General features: G+C 36.7%; 1 long non-coding RNA gene across 1 annotated transcript in view; it reads left to right on the forward strand.

Annotated features, from left to right (window-relative positions):
- The window catches only part of LOC123623642, a 90,633-nt gene that overhangs the window by 15,590 nt on the left and 47,077 nt on the right, over positions 1 to 27,966 (forward strand). Inside the window, exon 2 of the long non-coding RNA XR_006729952.1 lies at positions 6,133 to 6,213. This is a non-coding gene — a long non-coding RNA (uncharacterized LOC123623642). The remainder of the gene's footprint in view (positions 1 to 6,132; positions 6,214 to 27,966) is intronic.

Below are 27,966 nucleotides of genomic sequence, written 5' to 3' on the forward strand. Positions count from 1 at the left end.
TGATTTGTGAGAGAAACTGGATCTTACGCTCTATGTTATGTACTTAACTGTGGACTCCCTTGTGGTAGTGTTTAACTTATTCCTCTATTGGGGAAAAGAAATATCTTTCCTTCTCATCTTAGTTGTATGGCTGAGGTCCCTATAACAAAAAACAAATTAGCAAGAGAAAAGCATACAGATTATTTAATATAAGGTTATGTGACATGGGGGTCTTCATAAGGAAATGAAGCCCCAAGGAAAGACGTAAACCTGTGCGTTTGTTATGCTAGGTTTGATGAAGAAGTGAATAGTCTGGAGGAGTGTGATTAGACAAAGGGGTGTGATCTAATTGTAATAAACTGGGGGGGGGTGGAATTTAGTAAGTTCTGTTTGTTCAGATTCTTGTCTGTGTTCCTGTGTCTTCAGAGATAAGAATGTTTCTTTCCTCCAGGCATAGAGAGGGTATCTTGAATGTGAGGGTCTTATAACCTGCTCCAGGAAAAGGTCAGAAAAAGCCTCCCTAGGTTTCATGACCTGTTTCAGGAGAGAAGGGGCAGAAGGTGAGAGAGACCTTCCTGCTTCTGCTGTCTTCTCAAATGCCAAGGTGCTACGTTTTGGGATAGCATGTCCCGAACCCCATCATCTTTGTAGTCTGGTATTTAGTTTGGAGTCTTGATTATATACATACATACACATATATATATATATATATATATATATATATATATATATATATATATATATATATATATATATATATATATATATTTAGGCAAGAATACTTCATAGGTGGTACTATGTATGTCCTATTGCATCACAGTGTGAAGGAAATAATGTTGTTATGTTCTTTCTTTTTTTAAATTTCAGAATATTATGGGAGTACAAACGTTTGGTTTACACAAATTGCTTTTGTACGGATTGAGCCAAAGTTGTGTTTCCACAACCCAGATAGTGTGCATTGTACCTGTTAGGTGTGAATTCACCCATCCCCTCCTCCCCCGTCCCACGTGCTTTATTTCTGTTGAATTTCACTACCATATGTGCACATTAGTGTTGATCTATTAGTTCCAATTTAGTAGTGAGTTCATGTGGTTTTTGTTTTTGCATTCTTGAGATACTTCACTTTGTGAAGATAAGATTAATTAGTGGGTTCAGGTGTTGTCAGCCTGTTCTGTTACCAAGTTCCCCATCATGCTTAAACTGGTGGTTTTAGGGTCCCTTGATGGCAATTGCCTGTATCTGAATATAGGTCTTATTTCATTAGGGGTTGCAAAATGGCAGTTTTCTAATTCTGTCATTCCTCCTGCGTGTATTATATGGAGTTCTATAAAGAACTTTTTCTTATCAACCATTCAGTTATCCTCAAATACTGTTCATATAGGGCAGAAAAATACTTGTTTATTTATCATATTTTGATTTTCAGATTAATGAATGTCTAATAACTTCCAGTTGGTAACAAATGAGGGTTTTTTTTTGGTTTCATTATGAACTTTCGGATTTTTAAACTATATCTTATGTGCTTTAATTCATTTTAGCCATTAACCTTTTTGATGCTCAAATTTTCCCATCCTAGACTAGTGGGAACTCCTTCAAATAGTCTCCTTATTGTTTTAATTGTTCAAATTTTTATTGTGTAAAATGTCAAATATATACCAAACAAGACAGAGTAGTATAATTGATTCCCATATACCCATATCCTGCTTCAGAAATAATCAACTCGTGGCCAGTTTTGTTTCTTTAATACCCTAACTTAAATCTATCCTCCCATATTTCTTATGATTTCATCTTTAAATACTTACGTTTCAATCCTATTAGCCTTTAACTTCCATCTTTATGCCACCTAAAGGATGTCGCAGGTAGAATTATGTGCTTTTAACCACCTAACTTCACTAATTAATTAGGGTGATACTAACTGCTTTAGCACATAGACTCTAAAGTGTGATATGGCTTAAGCAAAATGGAATTTTATTTTTGACTCACATAACAATCTGGTATTGGTGTTCCTGCAAAGGATTATCCTCTAGGACGATTTCCAGTTTCTCCCATCCTTGTGTTTCTGCCTCCCCATAGGTCCATGATGTTATCTGCATCCAGACAGTGGAAGGGCAAATAAGGGCAAGAAAGTATACCCGTTTCTTAAAAGACTTTGTCAGAATTGGCACATATGCTGTTGGCCAAAACTTAGTCACATGGCCACACACAAGTGGGTCTGGTCAAAAGGAATAAAGATCTGGAAAGAAGAATATGTGATTTCTTGGATTCAGCTTTCACATTGTACTGTACTGTACATCCAAAAATCCACAAATTTCTGAGATTCTGACTTTTTCATCATCATCATAATTACCTTTGTTATGTCTTTAAGATACTGTTCTTGTTCATTAAATGCATTTTATTAACTCAAAAGAACTACTGCTTTTCAAAAAAAAGGCATTGAAGGAAATCAGTGATGAATGAGCCTTGAATTCAGTGGGCTTTTGAAAAAAATTATGGGATCATACCTATCTACAAATTATAGATGGATGTTTCTATCTTTGTAAGGAGGCAAGGGTACATACCAGCAATTGTGAGTTTGTCAGATACTGAAAAAGAATAATATCAATAATAGTAAGGGCTGATTAATACCCATGGTCACACACAGGTAGAAGAAGGTGCAATAGTGTTGCTAATTGATAAATAAATCAAGAGACTGAAGAGGAATGACGACTGCACAGACTGGATCTCCATTTTTTAGAAGGTGCAGATTCTGAATAGTCCTGTCAATTTTATAATAATGTCAGGGTATTAAACCTTGTTTTTTGTAAGTTCTAAACTGAGTTGTGACATCCAGTGTCCTGGATGCATACCAGGCAGCGAAGGGGGAGATCTCAGGTGAGGAGTGAGAGCCAAGGAAGGACTGTCAAGGAGAGGAAGCCCGATCTCTGGATTATAGTGCTGATTTATGTATTTAATACATAAATACATGGCATGGGCCTCAGCTTGTGATGGGCTCTCTGGAAAAGCAAAGGTTTTCCTTCCAGGGGGAATGAAGTATAAATAGCTCCTGTTGTATTCTTGCCATCTGATTTCGGGGCTGATAACTGAATAGGCATGGGATGTCTGTGAAACAGTCCTTCTGATAGCCTATGCCCCTACTTCATGTGCAAATATTTAATAGAAGCAACAGATGCCACACACATCTCCGCTACCCCTGGCCCTTGGGCCATGTGCAGTCTACTTAATTCTATGTAGACCCCTTAATCTAGTTAAAGACTAACAATTAGAAAACTCTGTGTTGCCTCAATTCAAACATGCCAAGATGTTAACATTAGAGTGTCTATAAAAAGCAGTGACAATTTTCTCATCGATGTACTATTTAACAAAGTAGATAGTCTAACTTACAAAAATATACCTTTTCTTATGGGACTTAATAAAACCATTATCAATCTGGATGGACAAAGAAACTGGTGGTCCATCAACTTATCCATTTTTCCTAAATTGCTCTTTATGCAAAATAAAGTTTGTACCGACCCTGCTGATCCTCAAGAGCACTTTCAGTCCAGTGTTTAAAAAACAAAAAAGGCGAAGAGATTCTCTGGGTCTGTGAAACTTGATTTAGGTAACAGGCTATAGTAGATGCTGGTAAAATCATTGTGCCTCTGAGCTTCTTAAGGTAATGGATGTTTTTATTGTGATTCAGCAAATGTTTTAGGTCATACACAATAATCTACCTTTTACATTTTGTTTCTTTTGAGAAGGTTTTAATCCAAAGCAGGAAATTACCTTTCCCATAATGGTATACTTTTTAAGACCATCTTGCACTGATTCTTTATGTAAACCTGTGTGACGTAAGTCATCCAAAAAGGGCTTAATTTGGACAATTAAAGGGGAAAGAGGTTTCATTATACCCATTCGAAGTTTGCACATGGCCTTTCTCATCCAAGAAAAACCAAAGTGTTATTCACCAAGATTCAGACCCATAGGGATTAATTTCACTTTGATGCTCCTTCTTCACCACCATAAGTGACATTGCCTGACTTACAAATAAGAGCCTGGCTTTTGGAACAATCTTCAAGTTGGTAATAATATTCTGTTCTATGTGCTGCAGTAGCCCACAGTCAAAAATCCCTCCTAACAAATTTTAAAGAGTCTAGGGTACCAGGGAGCAAAATACAATAAAAAATCTTGCTAAGAATTCAGTTTAAGAGTTTCGGTATATAGGAAGACCTCTCAGTAAGGATTGCATTATGTGTCTAAAGTAACCTCTCCAGAAAACGTTGTTGCAATCTTTCTATAAAACATTGGTGTTTCTTACTAGCTACAAGTGTAGCCTTTGTAAAAATAGTAGTGCTGGTAGTGGCAGGAGCTAAACAGCATCTGCTGTGTGCCGGGCACCACTCTGAATGTTTCCCATTATTATGTCAGTATTTTGGAAATTGTAGCCCCATATCTACAGCCTTCACAATTTTTGCTATTTTTCCATATTATCTTTACTTAATTTTTTAAGTGGACCCCTTTAAGTTATTATGGAGATTTTCCAAATATACACAAGTAGAAAGAATAGCACAATAAATTTCTACACACAGAACACAGAGCAGGCTTCAAGGGCATGCAACCTGAGAATTGTACAGAGCTTATGGCGTATGAGGGTCTATGTTTGCTTTAATGCTGTAAAACAAACATGTCACTGTTTTGAAATTCTTAATCACTTATGAATAAGAGGCCCTGCATTTTTGTTTTGCTCTAAGTCCTGCAAATTGTGTACCTAGATTCAATAATCATCATGATTTTTGCTACATTTTCCTCATTTTTTCTTTTTCCCTCCCCTCTTTCTTTCTCTCTCTTGCTTTCTCTGTTCTGAAGTATTTTAAAGCGAATTACAGACATCACTTCACGTTACTTTGATGTACTTCAGAATGCAGCTCTAAAAATATGGACATTTTTATGCTTAACCACAATGCCATTATCGTATTTAGCAACATAAACAGTATTTATTTGGTATTATCTAATCCCACTTCACATAGAAACTTCAACAGCTGACTTGAAAATGTCATTTACTGTTTTTTTTTTTTTCAAATTCAAACGAGGTCTGTGGATTATGTTACATATGTCCTTGAAATCTCTTAATTTAGAGAAATCCTGCCTCCATTCGCACTATTGACTTGTTACAGAAACAGGGTTTGTTTTCTTATAGGAGGCCACACATTTGGGATTCTTACGGTGTTACTTAATTTGTTCCTCCATTACTCTTATTTCCTTTAAGGGAAGCTGGCTCTACATTTGATTTAATGTTAAGTGTTCTGGTCAAGAATGCTTTGCAGGGGGTGTTCTGCATACTGTGTCATTAGGAGGCATCCACTGTTTTGAACCACTTTTAGTGATGCTAAGCTTCATCAGATGACAGCCTGACCATTCCATTTGAAAGTTCCACATTAATTTTTCATGTAATGGTCTCTTCTGTTGATGATTATTACCCGAATCAATTATTTCATTAAGTGATTGCAAAAATCATGATTTCTAATTCTGTTATTTCTTTTATTATTAACTAGACTTTTTCTGTAAAAACCTTTCTGTCACCAGCTAGGACTATTTGGAACTCACTTTTTCTTTTCCTTAACTTAGATTTGCCCTAAACAATCCTGTTAGTTAGCTTGGTGTCTTAGTCCCTTTTGTGATGCTGTAATAGAATGTGAGACTGGGAAATTTAAAATGAACAGAAATTTATTGGCTCACAGTTCTGGAGGCTGGGAAGTCCAAGATCAAGGGACTGCATGTGGTGAGGACCTTTTTGCTAAGTCGTCCATGGCAGAAGGGAAAAGAACACATGTGTGTGAGAGAGGGAAAGGGGCTGAACTATCTTTTTATCAGGCACCCATTCCCCCAATGATGGCATTAATCCATTCACAAGGGCAGAGTTCTCATGACCTAACTGCCTCTTCAAGGACCTTCCTCCGATGCAGTGGAAATTAAGTTTCCAGTACATGAACTTTGGGAGACACATTCAAACTGTAGCACTAGGTGTGCTAGTTACATATATTTTAATATGTTTGGAATTAAACACATAATTATTAAAATAAAAAGAAAACCACTTGTATGCTATCTAATATCATCGGGCATACTCCCAATTATATATATGCTAAGTTTTGGGGAAACATTACTATTTTCCTTGCCTTACAGATGAGGAAACAGGCATAGTGAGGCCAAGCAACATTCCCTGGGTGGATTTTGGACCAGAACCCAAGGGCTCTGACTCCAGAGGTAAGCATAACCACTCCGATCCCACAGCACTTTGCTGAGTGGCCACAGTTTGTATAAAGAAAGGCAGACTGGTCTTTGAGGTAGAACCAAGAAAGTAGTTTTATAATGGCAAGGCCGTGAGAAAGCCCAGAACTCGCAGATAATTGATCCACGTTCTTACTTTCAGCTGGTGCCACCTCCCTGACCAGTGTGATTTATTGTGCTTACAGGTTGAAATCAATAATCTGAGTATATTAGAGCCTAGATTGACCTAATAAACTTCCCAAACTTCCCCAACATAATGCCTTTGTAGCTTTTAAATGAAATACTTAAAACTTGTTTTTATCTTTTCCTTATAATTCTTCACAATCTAAAACTCATCCTTACGACAATAGATAGAAACCATTATTACTGTTTTTAAAAAGGAAAGGCTGTTACACACAGTTGAGACTGTGTGTTGCACAGCCGAGTCGAGACAGAAAGCCAGGCTTTCTTGGGACAAATTATCGCTCAGCCCTTTGAATCACAACAGGAACTTCTGAAGTGCCCTTGCGGAGTCTCAATACCACAATCCAAAGATTTGGTTGGGAGACTTGGATACAACTTTAAATTTTGGGCATTGTTTCTGACCATTTCATTTGACTTGCCTTTGCACGTCCGTCCGTGAGATGAAAAGTGTCACACTGAAGACCTTTGAGGGATTTTATCCATTGGAATGCGTGTGTTAAACATTACTGAGGAGCCAGACCAGTGAGGGGGAGCTGGAGCAAAAAAGCAGGACCTGCCTGGCAAATTTCCTTTTTCGTTTCTGGGAAAATGTCAAACCACCACTATCTGGCAGTGACTTCTTCTTGGACAATATTAAGGAAGAAGATGTTATTTTATATTATTCATGGAGTTGTAAACCTTCAGGAATAATTTAATCTAATCCTTTTAATTTACATGTGAGGAAGCTGAAGCCAAGCTAATTCAAATAACTTCTCTTGAGATGAACAGCTAATTAGATGCAGACCTAGAATTAGAGTTCAGGTTTCTTGAATGACACACCAAGGTACCATATTAATTAACGTTATCTGGTTGCAAGCAACAGAAACTAATTCTGACCAACTGTGTGGAAGAGTGATATTTACACGGTGAATTTGGGGTAGTTTACAAAGTCTAGTGTCAATTTTATTATGATTTTTGTGGGGAGAGGTAAGAACTAGAAATGGGTAAATAACATAAAGTATATTTTAAATTAAAAAAAATCACAATTGTGATGGATAGAATGCAAAAACTACATGATTTAAAAATGTATTGAGTTGAGATTCATGTAACATAAAATTAACCATTTTAAAGTGACCAATTCAATGGCATTTAGTTAATTGACAGTGCTGTGCAACCATCACTCACCTCTCCCAAGTTCTAAAACATTTTCATCCACTCTGAAATAAAACTCCACACCCATTGAGCAGTTTGTCCTCATTTCCCATAAACCCTGTCAGCCACCAATCTGTGTTCTGTGTGTATGTATGGATTTATCTATTCTGGATATTTCCTGTTTATATGGAATCATAGACTATGTGACCTTTTGTGTCTGGCTTCTTTCACTGGGCATGTTTTCAAGGTTCACCTAGGTTATAGTGTGTATCAGAACTTCATTGCTTCTTTAGGCATGAATAACATTCCATAGCATGTATCTATCATAATTTATCCTTTGATTCACTGATGGACATTTGGGCTATTTCCACCTTTTGGCTATTGTGAATAGTGATGCTATAAACATGTAGGTATGTGTACCTATTTGAGTAATTATTTTCAGTTCTTTTGGGTATATACTGAGGAGTGGAGTTTCTGGGTTATAGGATAATTCTATGTTGAGCTTTTAGAGAAACCACCGAACTGTTTTCCACTGTGGCTGAACTATTCTGTATTTCCACCAGGAATGTTGGAGGGTCCCAATTTCTCCACATCTTTACCAACGTTTGTTATTTCCCATTAAAAAAAATTATAGCCATCCTAATAGATCCTAATAGATCCATCCTAATAGTACCTCATTGTGGTTTTGATTTGCATTTCCATAATGACTAATGATGGTGAGCATCTTTTCATGTGCTTATTGGCCGTTTGTATGTCTTCTGGAGAAAAGTCTATTCAAGTCCTTTACTCATTCTTTTGTTATTGAGTTGTAAGATTTCCTTATGCTGTATATTCTAGATACTATACCTTTATCAGATATATGATTTACAAATATGTTCTCCCATTCTGTAGGTTGTCTTTTTACTGTTTTGATAATGTTCTTTGAGGCAAAAAGGTTTTTGATTTTGATGAGGTACAATTTATCCATTTTTTTTCTTTTGTTGCTTGCACTTTTAGTGTCATGAATAAGAATCCATTGCCAAATATGAGGGTCATGACTCTGATGCTTTCTTTGGAAGAGTGTTCTGGTTTTAGCTCTTATATTTAGATTATTGATCCATTTTGAGTTAATTTTTATATATGATGTGAGGTAGGCATCCAGCTTTATTCCTTTGCATGTGGTAATTCAGTTGTCCTAGCAACAATTATTGAAAAGACTATTCCTTTCCCATTAAATGGACTTGGCACCTTTGTTGAAAATGAATTGGTGTACATGAACTTTTATGTAGATCATGAAACTTCAAAGAGTGTTTCCCTTGTGGAGTTTGCACAGAGCCCTGCTGTAGGAGGAAGAATGTTGCTAGGCAGCACACACAGCAGATGTCCACTACACAGCCCAGCCACTGACCTGTCTTTGTGTGAAATTCTGATGGACACATATTCTATTCTGTTGAATTCTCAGCAGCAATGACCTGTAAGAATTTCAGATTTTTGAGTTTGTGAACTTGGCCTAATTACTAAAAGAAAGATCTGTGGGGAGAGTGTGAAAAACAAAGATACAGTGGAAGGTAGGGTGGGAACAGAGTTTTCCTGTTCAGCTTGTGTCCAAGCTCCGTATGCATGCTGGAGACTTTCCTTCTATACCAGTGTTGCCCAAGAGAAATACAATGTGAACCACACATGCAAGCCCAGTATATAATTTTACATTTTCTAGCAGCCATGTTCCAAAAAGTAAACAGAAACACATGAAATTAACTTCAATAATATATTTTATTTGGCCCAATATATCAAAAAATATTAGTTTTCACTCTGTAATCAATATAAAAAATTATTGATGGAGTAGTTTACATTTTTTTTCCTACTAACTCTGAAATCTGGTATCTATTTTACACTGACAACATGTTTCAATTTGAACTAGCCACACTTCATGCAGCTGGTGGCTACTAGTAATATATTGGACAGTGTAGTTCTTGACCAGGAATTTGTATACTTTCTCTGGAAAAGACCCAGAGAGTCAATATTTTCACTTTTATAGGCCATGTAGTTTCTGTAGCAACTACTCAACTCTGCTTTTGTATCAAGAGCAGGCATAGACAATGTGTAAACAAATGAATATAGCTGTGTTCCAATTAAACTGCTTACGAAAATAGGTTGTAGGGCATACGTGATAATTGATTTTGCATCAACTTGACCGGGCTAAGGAATGCCCATCATTTCTGGATGTATCTGTGAGAGTGTTTCAGGAAAAGATTAGCATATGCATCAGTACTGGGTAAAGATCACCTTTACCAATGCTGGTGAGCAGCATCCAATCCATTGAGGGCTTGAGTAGAACACAAAGGTGGAGAAAAGGCAAATTCACTCTCTCACTTGAGCAGGTATATCCATCTTCTTCTGCTTTAAGATATTGGTGCTCCTAATTCTCGAGCCTGAGGTCTGAATCTGCACTGAGACTCACACCATTGGCTGTCCTGGTTCATAGGCCTGTGAGTTTGGACTGGAACTGTTCCTGTAGTTCTCCTGGGCCTCCAGCTTGCAGATGGCAGATAACAGGTCTTCTTAGCCTCCATAATTGCATGAGCCAATCCTTCACAACGCATCTCTTACTGTGTATCTATACTTACCCTATTGGTTCTGTTTGTCTGGGGAAGCTTGACTACTATACCATATTTGGCTTGTAGGTGATAGTTTCCCTGTTCTAGGCTATCCCTTCTATCCCTGTCTACAACAGAAAGTATCTTCTTTCCAGACAGTTGATTTTGTAGGCTTATTAGCCTCTCACTTCTAAGTGTCTTAAGTGTTCAGCCTTTGGAAATGAGTTTTCTCTGCTCTTTCTGGTTTTACTATACCAGAAAGGAGGTGGGATGAGGAAGGGTGTTTCAACTCATAGGGGTGACTTCTGTGGATGGATTATGGAAACAAAAGAGGCTCTCAGGTGCTGTGACTTCAGGGTGGAGAATATGAAACTTATTGGATACATACCTGTTACCATGTGCAGATTTGCCTTTTGCTGGTGTGCTTCATGTTCTTCATTACTCTACAGCAGTCTGAATCCTTCCCGTCCACAAAAGACCTCTTGAGGTGTCCTAGCTCTGGAAGGTTCCCGGCTCCAACAGGAAGCTAGAAGGAAGTTAAAACTAAGACTGTAACTTTCATGTGGGCATGTTACTATTGTCTATAAATGTCTGTATTTTCAGCAGATAGCACAGTCTTTGTTTATAGGCAGTCCTCAATACATGTTTGTTGAATGAATGAAGGAAGGAATAAAATCAAAGTAGCTCCAGTTCTGCACTCCCATCACTCAAACTGGTGTAATAATTTGGTTGCTAAAATCTCCTCTGGTGTTCTGTAGCTCAAAAGTGCCATGCCCAGATGCATAAAAATGATGCTCCTTGATTCACTCACCTGCATCTGAGCAGTTAGTTCCCAATGACCCAGCATGCCTTGATTTATTGCTCATTTGATTGAATTTACTGAAGGTGACCTTTCTCTATTTTTCTGCTAGAACTCTGGCTGGATCACAGTTGGTGGTGGTCCCTAGGGAATAAATTGCAGGCAATGGCTCTCAGTCATTTTAGGATTGCCTGTTCAATATAACTTTTGTGTGGCTGTCTTAGTGAACATAGGCATTGAGGCTGATGATGGCATTTTGTAGACAGGTTACAGTGACCTGTAGTTCATAGAACTGTAGTTGGATTACCTACAAGATAACAATATTTTCACTTGTGGGTAAAATGTGTCATTGTGTCTGGGAACTCCGAAAAACAAACTTAAATAAAACCTATGCCCTGATGTTCAAAGCTTTGTCCCTTAGCTGGGATTATAAATAGAGTTAGATGAAATCAATTTACATGAGGTTGGGTACAAAAGAAAAATTTGAAACTGTTTAACAGATTTCCCAGTCTCCAAGAAATAAATGTAAATTAATAAGAAAGTAATCAACAAGTTTTGAGGATGAGACACCTAGGTGGAGTTCCACCTTTTGGGCAGTTGGGCAACTCTGATTTGCATTCCTCTGGATTTGCTAAAAGTGTTCATAACAAGTATGGTTCGAGATTCTGGGTGGTAACGTGTAAGACCTTGTAACTGTGCATATTAATGGAGACTTTGAAAAGATATCTAAATTTTACAGTGATAAATTTTAATGACTTCTGTTTGCATCTCATTAACAAGCTCTGATGGTTACCAAAACTTGTAAACAAAGTCGTTTTGCCAATGAAGATGTAACAGTTCAGAATGGTCTAGAAAACAAATAAACAAAAAACCAGCAAAAAGATGTTCTGTCTCTTTGAAATTTCCCCCACTCTTGTTGAGATCTGAAACCTGCATCCCTGTCTCAGGCCAGTGGTTGGGAGGAGCAGGGAGAAGGCCTTTTGTTTTTGCATCCCAGGCCTGAGCCAGCCCCCCAGGGGGCCCAGGTGGGGCTTTGTCTTTGGCAGAGATGGGAAGATTAGAATAGTTAACCACAATAGCCTAGAACTAAGGGGCCCTACCTTTAAAAGCTCTGTATTTCTGCTTATGTTCAGGAAATTTGGATTTTGAGACAAGAAGGTGTACCATTTTTCTTTTTTGCCAACAAAGTAATACAACTTTGCTTCCCCCCCAAACCACTTGTCTCTGATGTGGCCTTGTGGACAAGTGCTGCCTTTTTGGTGACAGAGACAGTATCTTTCTGCATCTGAATATGACCTTGAATGAAAACAAATAAATAACTTTTGCTAATAGTTCTTTTTTGCTGATCTAGAGATCATGTCAAAGCATGGCTCTCCTCTGCACAAACCCTGCCACAGATCCTTGTTTTATTCCACGTGAAGCCCAAGTCCTTTCCAATAAGGAGGCCCTTTTCCCTACCCAAGATCAGTATCCTTCTGTCCCCCTATCCTTTTACTAACCCCCTCCTCTCGCTTTCCTCCAACCACACCAGCCTCTTGCTGTTCTTCAAACATACCTGCCCTAGCACCTTTGCACATGCTTTCCCGTTTGCCTGGAATGTTCTCCCCTCTGGCTCACAGCCTGCCTCTCCTTTAATATCACCTCCACGAAGCAACCAGACCCACCATATTTAAAATTCCTCTGTCTCTCCATCTTCCTGATTCCCTCTAACTCTGCTCTATTTTTTTTTGTCCTTGGCGTTTGGCTGTCTAACATACCGTTTATTTCAGTCACTGTTATGTTCATTGTTTATTATTGGGTTCCCCGCCACTAGACTAAACTTTGTGAGTACAAGGAGCTTTGTCTTCCTTGTTCAGTGATGTGTCCAATAGACATTTCTGTGATGATGAATATGTACATAGTAGACCCTAGCCACATGTGCTAATTGAGAACTTAGAATGTGGTTAGTGCAAATAGCCCCTGAATTTTAATTTTCTTTGATTTTAATTCATTGAAATTTAAATAGCCATGTGAGGCTAGGGTCGACCCACCATATTGGATATTACAGATCTTGAAAGTTTATTTATTGAATGACTGAATGAACCAATGTCTCTCTAGAGCATTACTTCTTACGCTTTAGAGGAATCACGTGGGCATCTTGTTAAAAATGCAGGTTCTGATTCTGGAGGTCTAGGGTGGAGCCCAGGAGTCTGTGTGTCTAGCAAGTCCCCAGGCAATACCTCATCACACTTTAAGCAGCTAGGCTCTGGAAGAATGAATATTGCCTTTTTTTTAGTTTGTGTGCTTACTGACATAGGCCAGGTAGTCCCTCATTTCCTGGACGAGAGATCACTAAAAATAACTTGTTAGTTCAAATAACAACTTGTAGACCCAAAAGACCACAAAAAGAGAAAAATTTATTTCCTTATCTGTGATAAGAATGTGGTTCTCTTTCTACCTTTTCTCTCTAATTTGGTTTAATTCAGTTGTGGTTAATTTAGAAAAGTTTTTGTTAAATTCTATTTTTAATATATGCCAGTTTGTAGCTGCCTATTGTGTCTGCTTGACTTGAAATTCATTTTTTCAAGTCACTGAAGATGTGTGCTAGTTACCCCTCACAAAGAATTTTCTGTTGGTTTTGGACAACTCAGTTCTGCATCCTTCTGTTACCTGAGATAGCTGGCTAAATCAAATTCCCACAGTAAAAAAAAATCTCATCAATCTTTTCCATTGTTATAATCACATTGTTCATCTACAGAATAAACATCACCCAGTTATTCCCTCAGGGAGGAGTTTAAATCTTGTTCAGATGCCTTACATGGCTGCAAATCCATGGTCGTTATTCTTAATTACCATGTGCTCTTTTCCAGGTGGATTTTTGTCAGAGTGGTAAATCTTGGTGCAGATCAATTTTAGATGTTGTTAGTATTTAACAACAATTAAGGAACTGATGAATATATGTAATATTGCCTGATTTATCATTCCCTTATAGGCTCTTCACAATTTATCCGAGGCACAATTTACAGTACCTGTCAGGAGAGAAAGGATAAAAATCATCTTAAAAACCCAATTTTGTTTTGTTTTCCCCAGAAGAGAATAAGGAATGGGTGTGTTTTTGAACCTTTCTGGAAAAGCGCAGGTCTAGTCGTCCCTCCTTATCTGCTGAACTTGTGCCTGACCTGAACCTCCAGGAATGTTCCAGTATCTCAGGACTACTAACTGGCCCACCGTGTTCTGTTTTTTGCTTATTTTCTTCTCTCTTCCTGGAATGCCCTCTTGGCAATTCCTGCACCCTTCCCTGCCCCAGAGAGACAACTTTTTAACACTCAAGGCTAACAACAACAATCACAGTGGTAGGTAACATGTGTTGAGCACTTTTGAAGTATCATGCACTGGACTAAGCACTTTACATATGTTGTCTCATTTGACCCTCACTACAATGCTGTCGGGAGTTATTATCTTCCTTTTTGCAGATGAAGAAACAGACGCTTAGAGAGGCTGATAAACTTTGCAAAGTTCACACAGTGCGTGAGTGAGTCTGGGTTTGAGCCCAGGCTTTCTGATTCTAGAATCCTCCTTCCTATTATGCTATTCTCTACAGATTTCTTCTTGTCCATGGGACTTTCCTCCCTTCTCTTGTTTGTTTTGAGCCAAATGAGATTGGTGACATTAACCAGGGCCTGGGATCTGAACTCATGGGCTCTCTCCCCAGTTATGCCATAGCACTTTTTACCTACCAGTGCCATTCCCCTTACATTATAGGTTTATGTGCTTTTCCACCCTGCCCAAGTGACTTGGAGGCAGGGAGGGGCCATATCTACCTTATTCTTGTATCTCCAGTGTTTTCATGAATTGTAGAAAGCTATCTTGTCTTTTCCTAACTTGTGTTTCTAGGTAGTAATTTTTTTATAATAATAGTGGAACTTGAATTTGTGAGCTTACTTCAGTATCATGAAGATCAGAATATCCAGTGTAGTGTATTGAAATATAATAATCTAATTGGGTAGACTCAACTGAAGTTAAAACCTTTCACCCCTTTGTGTGCCAAATTTAGTGCTTTGAAGATGAGCCTAAGGCTCTACTTGAGAGCTTCTAGGTTTTTCTTTAGAACAATGGTCAATTTAGTGGTATTCTGGTAAATGTTGCACAACTGGCTATCTAGGAAAAACGTGTATGTGCATGTACATGCATGTGCATGTTATAAATTTTACTGATATAAAGGATGTGTAGCATATAACTGATAAATAGTAATAAAATAATCATTACTCTTTATTATAAATTCCAGTTAACCAGTAGATTATCTCACACAATGCTTTGATTGATTTCACTAAACTCTTAGGTCCATAGCCAGTTATATGTTTGTAATTGATGAATAACATTATATAATAGTTTTTAATAGTGGAAGAATATGTCTTCCCTTTTTTTTGTAGTGTGTTATTTGGAGTATAACAGCCACAGACATGGCATATTTAAGTTAGCCTGTGTATTCTCAGTTACTGTCATGTCAACAAAACAATATCAAGTCTTAATTTGTAGCATTTGCTGATTTGGCCAATTTCAAGCTACCAATGTGACTTTACTGAAAATGGAATTGGGAAGAAATACACAGTAGTACTCTATTATATAGCATTTCTACTCTACAGATACAATAGAAGCAAATAACCTTAAAGAGTATAGATAATAGTAAAAGAATTAGGATGTGATGAGTTTCATGTATTTATTACCTTTAAAAATATTTTGATTACAGTTTATTTAAATATATAACTTACTTTTGAGTAATAGGTGTGTTTAACAACAGGCTTGCAAAGTTTCTGAAACCTAGCAGTTGGAGGCAAGGTTATATAATGTGGTTCCAGTGCACAACTGGGTCTGTCCAACTCAAAAGTGGTGTTTGCTTATCAGACTGGTGGTCTGGTGGGTTGAAGCTTGCATTCCAGCTCTGCCTTTTGCTTTCAGTTTATAAATTAAATTGCTTATGGTTTGTTAAAGCTTATTATAAGATGTAAAGTATTTTATAAGTGTTAAGATTTCCAAGATCAGGTAAGACTAGTAAAAAAAAGTGCAGCCAGGCCCTGTGCTAAGAGCTTTACATATCCTGTCTCGTTTGTACCTCTTCATTCTAGCTTTTTTTTTTTTTTTTTTTTTTTGAGACAGAGTCTGGCTCTGTTGCTTGGGCTAGAGTGCAGTGGTGTCATCACAGCTCACTGCAACCTCCTGCCTCAGCCTCCCGAGTAGCTGGGACTATAGGCACACACCACCACACCTGTCTAATTTTTCTATCTTTTGTAGAGACAGGGTCTTGCTCTTGCTCAGGCTGGTCTTGAACTCCTGACCTCAAGCAATCCTCCCACCTCAGCTTCAGCCTTGGCCTCCCAGAATGCTAGGCTTACAGGCGTGAGCCACGATGCCCAGCCTGTTACCTTCATTTTATAGAAGAGGAAACCAGGCTTGGAGAGAACTGGAGGCGCATTTAGGTCAGCGGTGGAGGTGGGGCTTACACTCAAGCCCCAGAAACACTGATGACTTCTGCTGGGAACAGCAGAGATGCGAGGGAATGAAAAATGGCAGACAAAGAGTACAAAGCAAGCTCTTTTACCATGTTTCTCTTTTCTCTTCCTCCTCATTCTTCTTCTTAAGAGAGGTGTGGTGGTGAGAGAATGCCCCTTTCTTTCCCCGGAGCATAAAATCATTTCCTCCTTGTTGCTGAACAACAGAAAATGCAGAAAACTATAGAGGTAAAAATAAAAATGACTTCTGCTCCTATCACCCAGATGTAACGAAGATTTTTTAACATTTAGGGGTATATACCAATACATTTTTGTGTATATAACATATAAAATGTAAAAAAATATATAATAGGGTAAACATCAATGCATAGTTTTATTTATTTAACAATTCTTCTCATTGTTATTTCCTGAGTTTAGAAAGGGTAACCTTTTTGAAAACTGTAGTCCTTAGCTATTTGCAAAGTAATGCTTAGGGGCTGGACCTACAGAAACAGAATCTATGTATCTAATCTTTCTTACTTATTCCAGTCTTTCCCCACATAAGATAGTCACCAGATATATGAACAAGCACTGCCTGAGTAATTTTAGCTTAACTTCCATTTCTTAGTTTTCTCCATTCCTTGGTAGATGGCAAGTAGCAGAGTCAAAGTTTGGATGATTCATGCACTCAGTATCTACTTCCTGGATAGTTCCATATTTTATCTAACATAGAGAACATTTTCCATAGTTCCACGTCTAATCTGTAAATCTGAAATCTGTTAATGCCTTGTTGATAAGGAAGAGAGATGAGATTTTCATGTCAAAAGTGCTTATCCATTCAAAAGGTGAAAGCAAACTAAAATTCAAACCTCATTTCAGGCTAGATTTGCACACATCTAGTACTTTGAGGCATTGCCCATGAAGAACAAAATCATATGGAGTGACATTTGGGCACTGACCTAACTAAGGATACTTCTGGGGCCTTTAATCTACTGCAGCAACAATCATGTTTGACCACAGTCAGTGAAACGTTTCCCTTTTTACATTCAGTTATTTGACCAGTGAAATCATTTAATAAGCTCTGTCCTGCAGCCCATGATATATAAGTCCTGTGTGGTTCGGCCTAATAAATCCTCATCCCTGTCGTGATCTTCAGATGTCTAACAGGTCATATTACCTTGAAAGAGATGTTTTCAGATTTTGCACATAAGAATACATTGGTCATTTTCCTGTTTGTGATGACCAAGCTATATAGTGGTGGAAACACAATGTTTAACTGGGAAATGAAGGGTTGAGAGAAGGTGAAAACGGAATATTCTCTGACAATAGATAGACAAGGTGATGTCTAAAATATTATAATCTCTATAGTTTTCATAAATGCTGACTTGAAAATAATTGCATACGGTTAAGGTTAAGGCTCAAAGAAGAGAAGCTGTCTCTTGTACATTAACAAGGATTGCTCTGTAAAGAATGTTTCTTGAGAAACTGTAGTGGTTATTAACAGAAGCAATGTTTAGTATATTTTACTTTACAGCATATTGTTAATAGCTGTGATCATATTTCATTTTAAAGATCAACTTTGAAAATCATAAAATTTGTTCTCTTTTGAAATATTTTGATAGCTTGATTTAAATTACAGTTTTGTTATAGCATCTATTCACCTGGTATTGTTAGAATATTCCATCTTTACATATTTAGTGATAACTAGCTTCTTGATGATGTTTTTCTTTCTTTAGCCATACTTTGTTCCACAAATGTAACCATAAACCTATAATTATAGTTTCCTTTTTCTTAAAAAGAAAAAGAAACGCCAAACAGAATTTCTTCCCTCAAGATATAAAACCTAGCCTTAGCAGAGAATTTAAAGCTTAGAACTCTTAGCTCAGCCTCTTTGAAGACCTAATCTTGTCAGTTTTCTAGTGTTGAAGGGGAAAAAGTTAGCAGTTAGAGTTTGTCTCTCTATTGTTTGATTAGGATTTTTTTTTTTTTTAGGGAGAACAGGGTTGAATTTCACGTAACAATCTTAGTATAATTTTTTTTAAATGTCCTTTGGACTTGAGCTTTCTCCATTTTTTTCATACTCAGTAATAGATTTATTTTTAAGACTTACTCTGTATAGGTTGTTTTGCAAAGATGCTTATAGATGACAAGAATGTAAAACCCTCATGTGTAGCAGAATCTTTTATATTCTGTTTGCATCATAAATTTCATTTGATAAAATATACTATAATATGCCATTATTTTCCCAATTTGATTGGCTTTTATAATGCTGCCCAAGATGAAAATGATGTGAATAAGTGAAGATGTTACCTTAGACATTCCTTTTACTCTAGTGCCTGGAGACTGGGTAGTCTAACATAAAGAGAACAAGAAAGGACAGCTTTTCTCAGAAAATTCTGAGTAGCAATGTGAAAAAGGTTCATGGACGTCAGCTCCTGGGTATTGTTTAAAGCTATAGAGAAAATACCTCCATTTGTATTAAAACACTAAGGTATAAAGGGAGCTAAGTGTGCTGCATGGCATCGCACAACACAGAGTATAAGTGTGAAAGAACCTACAATTTACTGCATTGTTGAAACCTCATAACATGCTGCTAAAACAGCAGTTTTTCTGTTCCCACATATGGCAGTCTAGTAGACTTCGTAGTCACTATGTTGAAGAGATGAGACTCAACATATATTTATTTTTTAAATTTTATTTTACTATTTATTATTCTACAGATTTTTGTTGTCATATTTATTTATTTGTAGAGATGAGGTCTTGCTATATTGTCCAGGCTGGTCTCAAATTCCTGACCTCTAGCAATCTTCCCTGCCTTGTCCTTCCAAAGCGTTGGGATTACTGGTGTGAGCCATTGTGTCTGGCCAACATGTTAATATTTACTGATTGGTCTTATTTTCAGAATGTATTACTGGCTTGCTCTTTCTTTCCTCCTTCCTACCTCTTGCATGCCCCTACTATTCATAGAATGTTATTTCTTATAACATTCAAAGGTATGAAAAAGAAAATAACTGAATCATTTTATACTGAGTACTTGCCAAATACAATTTAAGCCCAACTGATAAAGTGTTTTTTTTTTTTTTTTCTTTTGAGACAGGGTCTTGCGCTGTTCTCTGAGCTACGGTGCTGTGGTGTCATCATAGTTCACTGCAACCTCAAACTCCTCAAGCAATCCTTCTACCCCCAAAGTAGCTAGGCCTGCAGGCACACACCACCACGCCCACCTAATTTTTTTATTTTTTGAGGAGATGGGGTCTCGCTATGTTGCCTAGGCTGGTCTCAAACTCCTGGCCCCAAGCGATCCTTCTGCCTTGGCTTCGCAAAATGCTAGGATTACAGGCATGAGTCACCGTGCCCAGGTGGATAAAGTTTTTTTATTAATATGCCCAATATCAACTGTTTGAACTAATCTCTACACATTTTATAACATAGTGCATATAATGAACAATACATACATATAAATATGAGGTATATATGGGTACATTGTAGCTGATATATTAGATATGATAGATTAAAAAAATAAACACACATTCCTTATAAGGAAGATTTTTCCCTAAGGAAGGCTAGCCTATTTTTTTTTACTATGTCAAAACAGGAAAACCAAACTTCAAATCAGAAATTGTCACTTTATTTAATTATTCACGCTTTATTTATTCCATTACTGTGAGGATGACTGCTGGTCTAATTTAGAATCTTAGTGCCACTCTGTCTAGTTTGTTTAAGGTTTATCTGTTGTGTGATTGAGCTGAACTATTTGTGTTTTACTGAAGGATAGACACATTGAGAGAGAATGAGGACCCAGGGGACAATGAAAATAGTTACAACAGAGATTTAAATGAGAATGTGTATTTGTCCTGTGTGCCAGAGAAACAAATAAAAATAAAGGCAAAACTATGAACAACATAGTGATGAAATTATGTTGTGATTTATAATTTAGTATAAATTAGTTTTTAATAATTTGGTTTGATAGCAAAAAAGAATAATATTGGAAAGATTGTCTTATTTTATCTCAGTAACCTTAAGAGTCTTTGCTTTGAACTTTCATTGTTGGAATAATACATCGTGTTGGTGGACTTCATAGGCTGTTCCTTATGGTTCTGTGACTGCCCAGCCATCTCCTGGGCCTTTGGAGAGGTTTCACGGTCAAATCCTCTTTTCTGTTAAACCTGGAAAAAACAACATTGAGAAACTATGTGGAGAAACTAATAATTGGAGGTTTACTTCTCTTTCAAACTAATGTCAATGGCATTTAACTTGCTAACAGCAAGTTGGTTTGCTATTTGCTGACAATGTAAGGTTCTAGAATTCTCCTTCATGTTTTCTAAATTGGGAAGAAAAACCTCAAACACTTTCCCTTAATTAGTCACATGGATCTTAGTGCTGTATTCATTAGGGCCTCTTGCAGAGTCAGACAGATGTGTTTTTAAGTCACGGTTCTATCACTTATTAGGTGGGTGACTTTGGGAAAATTACTTAACACTTTTCTCAGCCTCAGTTTGACTGTACAATGAGGATGATGAAAGTACTTACCTAAAAGGATTGTTATGAAGATTAAATGAGATAAGGCATATATACTCCCTGGCACATAGGAAGTGTTCAATAAATAATTGCTGTGATTTTAATTTTTATCAGTTTGTCTTAGATCTCAAGTCCTGGTGTTGAATTTCAGTAGAACTGTTGCTATTGGCTCCTCCCATATCTTCTTTTTCTCTTTTTGGTAGAACTGCCCAACTTTGAAGTTTGCTTTGTTGCTGTCTTTCCCAGTGTTTTGTGGGAATTTTTTTTCCTTCAGTCCAGTCACTTCTGCATAAGGTAGATGTTCCTTTCTGTATCAGCTGATTATTTCTTGTGATTCTGAGCAATATTACAGAATAAATCTGTGTCTTTATAGAAGATAATACCCCACCCCATTACCAAATTCTTCAGAATCTTATTTCAGCAAGTCATTCATTTGTTCATTTGTGTATTTCCTGGATAGTTGTGGAGCATATTAGATACCCAAGTGGCAAAGTTGAATAAATTTTGGACTTTGTTTTCAGGATATCTAATGTGAGCCCAGATATGTCCCTAATCATGACTGGTGGGAGTACAAATTGTGTGAATGATACACCTACTTCATAGAAACGCATAAAACCAAAACTATCCTGGGAAATAAGGCCTCATTTTTTCAAAACTTGTGTTATCAGGCTTCACAGTTCTTGAATATATTCCCTTGAGAATCTCCATAACTCATCTATTTATCAGCTCATCTAATCAAACTTGCTTTCCTTCAAGCACTAATATTCAAAATAATGCAAGCACACATACGCATAGTTGGTGACTTCTGTTTTATTTTCACTTGTTCTCATTACTTCTGTTACAATAGGGTTGTTCTGCGAGATTTTCCTTTGCGTGTGTACAGGTCAGCTTTTTGGAGAAACCTGGGCATCTACGTCCGTTTGTGATTTGTATCTCTGTTCCTATCACTGTGCAGACTTGTAGAACAGACCATGTTTATAATTTGGTGGTATGCCTCGTATGAATTTGCCTTTAGTTTGGGTACACACAGATAATTCACACATAGAGCACTACTCTGGGAAGCTCAGTTTACACTCGGTGGTTGCTATGAAAATCCAGGGGCTGGTTTCATTAGTGATGGAACCATAGAGCTGAGGGTCCTTGGCAACTCTGATGCTGTCAACCAATTTTCTCATAGAAATGTTTCGAATAGCACAAAATCTGCTTTCCATATACCTGAATAGCTGCAGGCTCTTAGCTATTAATGGCCCATTATCAGTAACTTTGAGGAAACCAGGCAACATAGATTTATTTTTGTTTAAACAAGTATCTCTGAAACGGCAAGTTCCAAAATCCCCTGCATCTTTAAATAATATTTATGCTGAAATGAGCATTTCTTTGTCCTACTCGGTTTCTTTGTTCCACTCCCTTATTTTACTGTTTTGGCAATTTGGTACTTATTTTTGTTGTTTCCTGTTTTCTACCCTAGGGATAAACTCTTTATTACTTTCTAAAATCTTCGTTCCATTAATCACCCAATTTCCATTTCATCACTTAACACCTTCCCTTTTCCTCTGCTTTTCTTCCCTCTGGCTTTATTCTACCCACCTGCTCCTTACTTAAATTATGGTTAATGTGATGAGAGGCCTTGCCTAGGAAATCAGGTGGCTTAGGAGCTTCAGAAAATTTCTTAAACGTATTTACAAGTTTTATGAGAGTGCATTCTTTCTGGGCCTGCTTGCTTCTGTTTGGAAGAGGCCCATACACATGGCACAGATGGTCATAGGAGCCTAGGAGAGTAGACTAGTGAAGGAGAAATCTCAGCGTAGTTATGTAGTTTAACATTTTAGCAAATAGTCTTCAACACTTACGAGACTAACAAAGTTTTTTAAAAAGGAAGAAGAAAAAAGTTCCTCTGAAGATCCGTATCGTTCCTCTGTGCTTTGACATGTGCTAGTCCTTGGAATGGTCTGTCTTTTTGTTTACTGCTTTTCATCCCACTTGAGCCTCAAGTAAACAAGTTAACATTTGACAGTAGTCACTATGGTAAACTCAAACCCAGAGCCTAAAATTACTGTACTAAAGTGGAATAGAAAGAGAGACAGACAGAAGCACATTCCTTTTTGTCCTTCACCTGATTTCTTACTCTCACAACTAGGGGTAGAACCATTGCATTGTATCCAACTGAATGCACAAAATTGCTCATCTGAACCAAGTTCCAGAGTGCTGGTTTGCTTTAAAGCAAACAAACAGAAAGCCATAGTGACATTCCTGAAGGCATGCCTCCAAGTTCTTAATGTAATTACTTCTTGGTTCCTGAGATGTAATTAATTAGATAAAAAGAGATCAAGCGTAATCCAAAAGGATACAGGAGATTTTCTAAATGGGAGTGACTGCGGGCTTCAGAGCCATGAAAAGAAGTCACTAGATCCAGGGACACAAACATCTCCATTAGCCCATCGTTGTGGGTGGAAAACCTCTTGAAGGCAAGAACTCCTGAAAGTTACTTAGAGAAAGGCTAGTTGGAGGGATAACAGATTTTTTTCCTGTAGTCTGTAGGATGTTTTCTTACTTTATTTCCCACGTAGTGTTTCTCTACCTGGGCTTGTCTACTTTAACTGACATCAAAGCTATTGTATTGAAAATTTTTTCAGATTCTTGATGAAGCCTTTAGCCTGACATACTTTGTCTACTGCTACTGCTGAATTCAGTTTCACTCTTGACAGCTGACCACCAAGTCGGGCCCCATTTTGTCTGGGAACTTCTTTGATTCAGAAAAAGTACCGTATCTGGCAACCTCATCTTTTTGTAGCTCTTTTTTACACATACCTTTTAACAGGTTTCAAGAGGAGTGAAAAGAGAATCTTTAAAAATTTCTTGTGTGTGTGTGTGTGTGTGTATGTATATATATTTTGTTAAGCTGAGAGAGTTGTAAAGTCATGAAAGTATAGAGAGCCACAGATTAATGTAGCCCTTGAGCTTCATAGCTACTGAAAATATGTCCCTCTCTTCATCTCTCTTTTCACCCTCCAGGCATATACTTCATGCTCTTCTAGGCAGCAAGGAGTAAATAGTGATGTTTGCCAGAAACAAAGGACATCGGAAAAGGGAAATAAATGAATATCAATGAATTTTCTAGTCATAGCTGAAGAATCATGGAATCTCATTGCTGGAAGTGATTGTAAAAATTGTAAATTGTGTTTCTGGCCATTTGTCCCCGTCCAAGGAGGGAACACAAATTCCCACAGCAGAAGTTCTCATCGTCAATGGGGGTGTAGGGCTGGTGGTGCAGCTTAAGTCAGAATTCAGAAAGTCATGCTGGATGTGGGTATTACGTCAAAACAAAACAAAAACACACACTGCCCTTGGGCTAGCCTTTCTCTTGTGCCCTCCTTGCCCCTCTCCTGCCCCTCCTCAGATAACTGGTTTAGATCAATCTTCTCATTTTACGGATAAGAAAAGTGAGGTCTATAGAGAGATCATGGGCCTTATAAAGGTCATTAGACCATGAGAAATACATTTTTCCCCTTGTTTTATTAGGCATTCCTTGTTTCAGAAAGAAAACTATGAAAGAAATCAGGCTACTTTTGCTGTTGAGACAAGAACGATATTAAACAATAACTACCTTTTTTCTCAAATAGAAATTAATTCATGTTATAACCCTGTTGCAAATTAGTGATAAAATCTAGCCATCCCATACTTCAAAAGGCCTTGCTGCTCTAAGTTACCCACCTCTTCTGATGTCATCATATCGTTTCATCGTCTCTTTTTCCTTTTTCCCTTTTCTGTTTTCTTTTTTTGCCATGCTAAACTTTATAGCATATTTGTGAAGACACTTACGGAGGGATTATTCCTAAGAATCTACTACAGAATCAAAGCAGCACATTTATATTTTAGACTTAAAAAGTGAAAAGCCTGTAAATAGAATGCAAGATGAATTTTTGTAATCATAAAACCATATTTCAAAAGCACTAGAGGAGATTGCTGTTTGAAAGAATACTGTGATGACTTTTATGGTAAAGTGAGTAATTAATAGCATGTTTGTTTGGAAAGTTCACGATAGCCACAATTTGGTGATTTGATGACCTCAGACGACCTCAGCTATTCAGAAACAGATTCTAAGGGGAGAGTGGATCAAAGAGCAAAATCTGAAAGTGGGTCCAGGAAAGCACATCTAATTCCAGAAATAATAACAGGGCAGGAGAAACAAAGCAGAAAACTCCTTTTTTAAATTTTTATTAATTTTTTTGCTCCCTGAACCTTGAAAGACTTCAAGAGTTCTGGAAAAACGATAGGCCTTACATTTTTTTAGCATAAATTTAAAGAGTTTCAAAGAACATAATTTCTGGCATATTATAAATGTTGACATTTTAAAATTAAATGGTTAAGTAATTTTATAAGTATATCCATTGGGAATCTAAATATTATGATGATTCTCACTATTGTCTATTTCAAAATGTAAAAACAAGTTATTGGATGAAAATTGTACACTATTCCTTCTCTCTTTCAACTCATATTTCACTTACTTGTCTCACAGAATTTTATCAATGTAATATGCTTTAAAGATTTTATTGGTCATCTTATAGGGTCAGAACATTAAAATTTAAAAAAAATTCTGAATGAATAATCCTCTAAGTTTAAAAAATTACGTCTGGATTAATTTTTATTACTATTATTAGCATAAGATGGATCAAAACCAAAATTATATAATAAATACTGATAATCATTCAATATAAAAATTAAATTCATTGGAACTTTATTAATGAGATGGCCAGGGCTATTTTTTGAAAAATCATTTCCTATATCAAGGCAAATATTTATTTCAGGAACAATACAAGACTGAGCACAATTCTAAGTTTTCATTTTTCTAGATACAAGCATTGAGAAGTCTTCCTCCCATAAATACGTACATGAGACTGGAGGGATTTTTATATCATGGAATTTTTAAAAATTCCTTACCCGTTTTATGCCAAAAATCACATAGTGATTTCTCATCAAATTATTTTTCATGATTCATCCTCTGACAACGCAATTAATTCTCCTTCAATTTTATTGACAGGAAAAACTGACTTAAAAAAGGATTTGTTACTCACTTAAGACATTCATTTTCTCTTGTTCTAGGAAGTACCTCAATGTCTTACCAAAGCTTCTCAAATGCCCATTCCTTAGCCCTGATCTTTCTCTTAGAGGTACCACATGGAACCTGATACACTTAGAGGTGGAAAAGCAGAAATATTCCAAATTTCAAATTATATCTCTGCAAATATAATTTTTAATTTTTGGACAAGATTATTTTGTTTATCACATGCTTGAAATGTGTAACATTAAAACTTTGGAGCTGCAGATTTAACTCACTAAGTTTATGGAAAATGTCCACCATATAATCTATATTGAAAAACTCATTTGCTGAGTCGATCAGCTAAATCGCGCTTACTTTCTTTCAGGTTGAACTCTCTGATTCAGGTAAACTTCCTCATGGACGTCAAATGACAGTCATTTAATTTCCTAGTTCTCCATCTAAAATGGATTGCTAGGTACATGGAGGAGGCTTGCAATGAGTCTGCCCCTGAGAGAAATGAGGCATCGCCGATATTGGTATTTCCTATAGATTCCCTTTTTGCTTGCTCTCATGGGACTTTTTCTCAGGAGCAATGTATTCTTTGACAATGGCTTGCAGATGAAAAGGCAAGGTCTTTAAACAGAAATTGTCATCCCGTGACTCCTCGAGTGCAGATACATTGTCAGATAGATCAATTTTAGGAAAAAAATTGAGGATCTGGAAATTGATTCTTTTAAAAATATCTGATTCTGTGAACTCCGGTTGGAAGATCACTGTTATAAAGTCTGTAAAAAGTCGAAGAATGAAGACACATAACAAGCTAAGAGAGGGCCATTTAGTGTATCGATGATTACTTTTAACCCCCTTGATGTATTCTGAGGATTTTAATAATTAACATTCATATTGGTGATCTGGATTCATCAAAAATTTATGGGGAATAGTTTCTGCCTAAAACAACATTTCAGATCAATTTCTGTGCAAGAGTGAGCTAAAAATAAAAGGCAAACTCTTTGATACTGAAAGTGGTTAATCTTTGGAATCTGTGTCTTTTGCACCTAGTTCCTTGCAATGAAACATTTTATAACTTGTCATAAATATAATAGGAACTTCAGGATCAGTTTTATGAAATTCTATAACCATAATTGTAAAGTATTTGGAAAATTCTTTAAGCTTAATACAAGAAAACTTCTATAATCTAAATTTAAGAACTGATAAATAAGCAGTGCCTGTAATTTTCTGGGTATTCAATAGCCCGTTACTTCAAGATTTCTACCTTGCAGAGAGAAAGGAAGCATTAGAAGAAGCATTTCTTTCTTACTTAAAGAAAGCAGAAATTCTTCAGGTTAGAGCATGTGAATTACAATGATTTTCCAGGAATTTATCGTTAACACATTATTACATAAATAATGTGTAATTATACCATTACTTTACATATACTAAGAGTTCAGTGGAATTAAGATTATATATTTTAATATTAAGATTATAGTAATATATTTAACATTAACATTAATATTTTAATTAAGATTATTTTTCCAACTGTTACATTCTGTAAAACACAGAACTGTCAGATCCTTCCTCATATTATCTACTTCTTCCTTCACACTTCTGCTACAGTGAGAAATGTTCCAGTAGATCTCAGAACCAATTAATTCATTTTGTGTGGTATTAAACTGTGCTATGAGAAATATCATAAAGGACTTTAAATACTTCTCTTATGGTACTGACAAGACCGAAGAGGACAAGTTATTCTACAGGCATTTTCCCAGTGTCTTTTTTGGCCTTTAGATAGAGCACAATATCAAGCTTGATCCCCTGTGTTTGTATAGTCCAGATTGACCAAGTTGCAGGCAAACCCAGATATTATATGGCTGTGCATGATACTTAACCTTTCTAAGCTTTAGTTTTTTCATCTGTAAAATGGGAATGGTGATAGTACTTATTACATACAATTGCTGAGTTGTATAAATCATTGAAGGCATGTAAAGATTTTGTAAAAGCTTAAAATTTTTTTTAGAGACAGTA

Source organism: Lemur catta, chromosome 18 (assembly GCF_020740605.2).
Source record: "Lemur catta isolate mLemCat1 chromosome 18, mLemCat1.pri, whole genome shotgun sequence".
NCBI lineage: Eukaryota > Metazoa > Chordata > Mammalia > Primates > Lemuridae > Lemur > Lemur catta.